This window comes from Pan troglodytes, chromosome 11 (genome assembly GCF_028858775.2).
Source record: "Pan troglodytes isolate AG18354 chromosome 11, NHGRI_mPanTro3-v2.0_pri, whole genome shotgun sequence".
NCBI classification, from domain to species: Eukaryota; Metazoa; Chordata; class Mammalia; order Primates; family Hominidae; genus Pan; species Pan troglodytes.
In genome coordinates, this window is record NC_072409.2 from 38,979,539 (window position 1) to 38,986,666 (window position 7,128).

The 7,128-nt window shown below is 38.8% G+C and overlaps 1 long non-coding RNA gene across 1 annotated transcript; it reads right to left on the reverse strand.

Annotated features, from left to right (window-relative positions):
* Positions 1–1,403: 1,403 nt before the first annotated feature.
* Positions 1,404–6,859, reverse strand: LOC107976739 (uncharacterized). The gene is made up of 3 exons (XR_001720928.3): positions 6,513–6,859; positions 3,293–3,385; positions 1,404–1,705 (listed from the first exon to the last, which is right to left on the reverse strand). It is a non-coding gene; the product is annotated as an uncharacterized LOC107976739 (long non-coding RNA).
* Between the last annotated feature and the right edge of the window lie 269 nt (positions 6,860–7,128).

A 7,128-nucleotide genomic window follows, 5' to 3' on the forward strand; every position in this document is an offset into this window, starting at 1 on the left:
TGTAAAGGATTTAAAGGAACTGTGGATTGGGCCAGTCATCTCATCAGGAGGAGGACTGACTTCTTGAAGCAAATGTATATGGGCAGTGGCAGAGTCTGCTGAGCTATTCCACTCTTAATGAATCATTTGTGTGGGCAAATGTTGTCATCAAGGACTCTTCTGAGCTGATCAGGACACTGTAGAACTTATGAGCATCAGTGTGGCTTTCTTCCCTGCTTCTTCAGGTCACTATTTGGAAAAATAGCTTGAAAGAAATAGGTTTATCTGGGAACTGAATGACAATCTAAGAAACATGACTGAGAATGGAATTTGGATTTGGTGATCAGGGTGTTAGATCTCCAAAATGAAGAGCTCTTAGCTTGAGGTAAATGTGTCATGGCATTTTAGAAACAACAAGACCTCCAGATTTATTTTCCATCCTTTTCCACCTTGCTGCTTGCACTGGGAGGCTGGGAAGCTAGGAGACTTTGGTCTCTTGCCTCCTGTTGGGTTTAGCCAATGGGAGGTACTGGAAAGTAATCAGAGGGTGGGAAGTAAGGTCAGGGTATTTATTTTCCCAGCTCCTTATCTGCTGGGCTGCAGCTTGGTCATGGCTGTTCCTGACAGCTGGCGCTCTCCTGTGACTCTCTCTCTCCAGATTCCGGTAACCACTGACTCTTCTTGCCTTGTAATGCCCTAGGATGGTAAAAGTCTTCTGCTATTTTTAACCATGAGTTGCTTTACCATTCCTTGTAAGTTTTCTATATCTCTGCATACACCTTAAGATGGTCTCTCCATTAAATTTTCTTCAGTCATCTCTTTTGAGGATGTCATGTGGACTCTGACTATTAGATCAGCCCATCCGCTTTAATAGCTTTGGAAATTTGAGTAAGTTATTCAATCTCCTGAGTTTTAGTTTTTCATCTATAATGTGGAGATGAAAATTTCCCTTGCAAAGATAAGAGACAATATATGTAAACAGCACATAGTTGCTACGCAGTAAGTGGTATCTATTGTCACCATTACTAGTAACTATTATCACGTAAGGACTGGAAGATCATGGTGCTCTCAGGGACTATTTGGATTAAATTGTAGAACTGGTTGTTACCTATCCAAAAGCATAAGACTGAGGAGGAAAAGTTCAGGAAACAAAAGGTGAGAATGTAGCAAGAGGTTGGAAAGACTTACTAGTATATGAGAAATAGAATATTTTGATATTTTAATATGAGAAGGGAGATACAGCTTTAGGAGTCTCAGATACTTGATGGGAGGATCCTTATACCTAAATATGGCAGTGGAGGTGTTCACCTTGTTAGAAAGGAGCAGGCTTTCAGAAAAGGAGGTAGAGTAGTGCCACATATCACAAGACACATATTTGAATGGAAATGCATTGAACTGTGAGTTAAATATTGAGAAAGACAAAATTATAAAAGAAAAGTTATTATTGACATACATGAGAGTATCCTGGAGATCCTCTGGCCAGTTGGAAGAAATGGACTCTTGACTCAAATTTCAGCTCTGGAAAGGAAGCAAGGTATATAGCTCCTTGAATCTTGACTGTCTTGAGCTTGCTTTTATATCATTCCTTGATACCCACTGCTGTTCTGGCTGGCTGGTCCTTCCTTCTTCCATGTTTCAGTTTCTTAGAGGAGCCCACAGCCATTTAGTGGGAGAGCTCTTTTAGTTGATCCTTCTACTTTCTTCTCTCCAGGGCACGCATGTCTGCCTGAATGGGGAGAGGGGTTAGGGAGACAGTCAGAGTGGGTTCAAATAAAATCTCCCCATCTGCCTTGGAACATTTTCCCCCAGAGAACGTTTTTCCCCAGAACCAACTCCCCCGGTGCAAAACTCCTCTTTTTTTGGTGGAAATTATCTCCAAGAGATCTGCAAATCCTTTTGCAGTTCACTTTTGATTGGGTACCCCTACCTTGCCAGTTACTCTAATATGTGACATATATCTGAGGTTTTTTTTCCCCCAGAAGGTGCTCTACTCCCATATAATTCAAAAGGGTAAAGCTAGAAACTAGAGGGTATCAGATTCCACCCAGCTTCACTTGCCCTACAGATTTTTCTCTCAGTGGGTAGATAAAGTACCCTCTCCTGTACATAACTATGATCAGAGAGGAGAAAAACTTTGAGAGACAGAGCTTGTGTTAGTCAGAAGAAAAGAAAAAAAATTAGGGAAAAGATACAGCTAGTTTGAAATTCTAAAGTGGTAGATGTCTCAGAAGGGTTGGGAAGGTCCCAGGGCTGGGCATTTTGTTTATGAAGTTGCCTACAATCCTGTTGTAGAAGAAACAGAGGCAATATCTAAATAGACCGAATCCTGTGGCTTCACAGGGAGCTCTGTGTGAGCTCAGATCTTAAAAGAACATGGCCATAAATCAAATAATGAACATAAAGGATGATAAATATGTGTGCAATTGACATTAGAAAAGCAAAAGCTCAGGATAAACTGTGACTTGTGGACAATGCTCAGGACATCATCAAAAGACACACATTTTTTGTTTGACGCAAACTGAAGCATAAAAAATGCAGAAGTAAATGCCTTGGGTAAGTGCTTTCAAAGCCATTCCAAAACTCTTGGCCTTCCATTCACTCTGTCAAGGAGAAAGACCTTATGAATGAAAAGGGTAGAACAATCAAGAGCATAGAAAAGCTCATCGAAGACCAACTGGTGAAGAGACTGTGAGTGAGCACCAAGTTTCATGCCTCCTGGACCAGGAACGTTATATCCCAGGGAACTGCTAAGACCTTGCAAATGAGATTCTCTACCACTTTTGGTTATCTTGGAAAAGGTGTGAAACTGAACATGTGTCAGAAGACTGGACTCAGCTAAGCGCAGTCATGATTTTCTAAAAGGGAAGAAGGTGGGTTGTGTAGAGAGACAGTAAATTTAAATGTTTATGGAGACCAGATAACAACTTAGAAAGAGTCAAGTAAAGCTAGTGGAGGTCCTATGAGCTTGAAAGGTTAAGCTCTCTCTAAAAAGGGCAGCTGTCACTGAGCTCCAGCTGGTTGTAGAAATGTCCAGAATTGCTAGAACTTTAACTTTTTAATGTTAAATTGTATTATTTTCAAATGTGGATAATTATTTAAATTAAAAAATATATATTGTGAGGGCTGAATTAAATAGGACTGTAGAGAGATAGGGCCAATAGGCTACCAGTTTGTACCTTCTGCCTGTGGATTTGCCATCTTGTAGCTAAAAATCTAGGACAGTCTACTGAAAGATCACCTGGTAGGCATTTTAAAGAAACTGATCCTTAGGAACTGCATGAGTTCACTAAGGACCAACATTCCACATACTAACCTCCTCTCCTTTGATTAGCAGAGGGCTGTAGTAGACTTGGGTGGACTGATTCCAGCAAGGTTCGCACAGGGATGGCCATGTTCTCCATGGGGACTAGATAGAGAAGCTCAAATGAAATGTCAGTAGTTCTAGGAAGAGTCTTAGCTGACTGAAAAACTGTTCCAGGTTAGTGTATTAATGACCAATAGGGAGGTCTCTATTCTTGTCTCTGGCCAATTAAAGTTTTGGAGCCCAGAAATGAACTCAAGAATTGGCTTATGGCTTGTTGTCTACAGGGTGTAATGAGAATAATAATCCCTTTCATTTTTCTGTATTTTGATTGATACAGACAGGATTTGGCACACTATAGCCCATGAGCCAAATCTGTCTGCTACCAGTTTGTGTAACTAAAGTTTGATTGGAGCACAGCCACACCCATTCTTTCACACATTGTCTCTGGCTGCTTTCAATAGACAATGGCAGAATTGAGTATTGTGACAGAGAATGTATGGTCTGTAAATTTAAAAATATTAACTGTTTGGTCTTTTACAGAAAAAGTTTACTGACTTTCTCATGTAGCTAAACATCATATTAGTCATCTTAGAGGCCTTGTTAAATTATTAATTAATATCGGACTTGTCGACATTGGTCAGTAAAAGTCTAAAGTCTACATATTACATTACTTGCTGTCAGGACACAGCTACTTGAATCCCAGATTGAAACAATTTATTTAGGAAATCAAGGAGCAGGGTGTTACATTTATTCTTGAGAACATTTAGCTTGTTGTTTTATAATTCTTTTGTCCAGTGTGCTGATAGTGTCTTTCAACTTCATATCCAATGCATTCTGCTTTTGAAGTGAGCAAACATGGGCCCTCACGTTGGGGTAGAATTCAGAGACTTGGGCCCAGAGGAAGCAGCATGATCAGAAGTAGATGTAACCTGAGGGCAAATTCAACATGGGGCCTCAAGAGGAGAGTTAAAACTCTGGATCCAAGAAGTTGTGGCCGTGATGATGGCACAGGCCAAAGCAAGAGGGAGTGACTGAATATAGAAGCAGATTGGGAGTGAGGTCAACATGAGAGCAAGGCAAGAGGGTCCTGAGTTTTGTCTGTGAAGGGGACAAAAGTGTCTGAAACTCTTTCTTTCTGGATATTGCCTACTGGAGTATGGGATGGACTAGCTAGAGATAAAGGGCTAGGCTTGGAGGACAAGACAAAGTGTTGTTATATAAATATGCAATTTGGGGTTTCACTTAGGACCTCTCCTAGGTAGTATTTGATGAGACTATGATGTCATCAATTTCACTTTAAAAATTGTGGTAAAAAGAATATAATACAAAATTTCCCATCTTAACCATTTTTAAGTGTACAGTTCAATAGCTACATTATGTAGCATAAGGTATATTCACATTGTTGTGCAATAGAGTTTCAGAACTTTATCATCCCACGAAACAGAAACTCTGCATGCATTAACTCAAGTCCCCTCAGTTTTTTTTTTAAAAAATGATCAGAGTAGCTAAACAGAAACACCAGCAGATATTTAGAAAAAATGCACTTCAAAAGCAAAATAATAAGGAAAAGTAGATGAAATTTGGTATATTTTTCATTGCTTACTAATTAGTATCCTCTTTTCCATTTGTCTTCAAAGAGAAAAAGATTAATTCCTTCTTTCATTTGCCTACTTTATCATTGAAAACTTCAGGAGCTGGGACCCAGATTTTTGGCTCTTGGTGGAAGGATCCCAGTTAGTGTCCTTCACAGCTGTGACTGGCATATGGAAGAAACCTGGAAAAAGGACATGTCTCTTCGCTGATGACATGCCCCAAAGACTTATTTCTAAAGAACCAATTCCTACTGTTGCATTCCTTCCTGCTGCTAAAGAAATTCCCTAGGTTTGTAGAATTTCTTCCCCCTAAATTCTCATTTTTGCTTATTTCTTTCATACAGCTTGACCAAAAACCAAAGAGGAAATTATTACCACATGCATTTTACATTTTCTGGAATGATCATTTTCTTTGCCATGATGAGAAAGGGCTTTCCAGTATCTAAAAATTATCTGTGATTCTTAAGCTTATTTTTCTAAACAATTCTGTCTACATAAAACTCTCCTGTAAATTTTAGTGATTGGTTTTGGATATAGATTGCTAAATAAAGTGTCAAGAGTAATTAATCTGTACACAGCCCAACTTTTTTGATGGAAATCTATTTATGCTTTCCGAAGATACATAATGTAAAAAATATTTCAAAGGTTAGAGCAAAAATGAATGTCCTCCTGCAATTGGACTCTAAGAGATAATCGCCTAGTTCTTAAAAAAAGAAAACAATAAACATTTAAACAGAATTCAAATAGGGCTTTCCTGTATCAATTCAACAGAATGTGTCTTTAATGTATCAATCGTCTGTTACACAATGTGGCATTAATGCTGAAGTTGTAGGTTGAGGGCCAAGAATCCAGGACTTGCTTGACTGCCGTCTCTACCACTTATTAATGGCATACCCTTGAGCAAGTTACTTTATTTATTTAAGCCTCAGTTTCCTCATCTTCAATGTAGAGATAAAAATAACCTTCAAGGGAGAGATAATTACTCATAGACTTGTGGAATGATATGACATAGAACATCTCAAGCACTTAGCACAGTGCCTGGGATTCAGCAGATAATAATAGTTGTATCATAATTATAACTACATTAATTTAAACATTTTTTAAATTTTGGTACAAAAACATAACATAGAATGTACTATCTTAACTAATTGTAGTTATACAGTTCAGTGCTATTAAAAAGATTCTCATTGTTGTGCAACTGTCTTAGTCCTGTGCGCTGCCATAACAAAATACTTTAGACTGCATAATTTACAAATAATAGAAATTTATTTCTCACAGTTCTGGAGGCTGGGAAGTCCAAACTGAGGTACCAGTCGATTCAGTATCTGGTGAAGGCTTGCTCTCTGCTTCACAGATGGTGCCTCTTGTTGTGCCCTCACATGGTGGAAGTGGGAAAGGCTATGTCCTCACATGGTGGAAGAGGCACTAATCCCATTTACAGGGGCTCTGTCCTCATGACTTAATCACCTCCTAAAGGGCCCAGCTCTTAATATTATCACATTGATGATTAAGTTTCAACATATGAATTTTGGCGAGACACATTCACACCATAGCAGCAACTGTAAACACCATCCATCACTGTATTAATTATTAATATGGATTCAACCTACTATCCTGAAAAAATAACATGAATTTACCTCTATCCTATGTGTGGCTTGGCTTTGTCAAAATAGATTCCTCCTAGTTTCTCAAAATTTTTTGAAATCTGGTCATATCTGTTTGTGGCTAGATTTTGAAAAACCCTTCATGTGAAGTGTTCAAGGCATCAGACTGATTCCGGTGTTATCGAATGTTCAAAACTGTAGAGGTGAGTGCTAAACAGACCTGCGCAGCTACTCTAGGGTAAAATTAATTCTCAAACGCCCTCACTGACACTTTGCAGTGTCTTCTCCAGCAGACATTTCTGACTGCTGCCGGCCTAAGCTCTGCTAATGGAGGTTTATAAAGGCCTTCACAATTCCTATGGTAACCCAGGAGAAAGGCTGTTGCCATGGGGACTAGTGAAGCCTATATAAACCTTCCATCTCCATCAGACAGATGAGAACGATGTGAGAATGAATCCTTTGCTAATTCACCTCCAGAAATTGCTAATAATTATCTCTGTTTTTGGAAAAAGATTCTTCATTTCTTTCAGGTGAAAATTCATTCACATTTTTAGCTTCAAATAAGAATTATGCAAAATCTTGCTTGATGATCTTGGTGTTAACTAAAATCATCCAGAGAATGAAATGGCCAGTGATTGAACCACTTCCA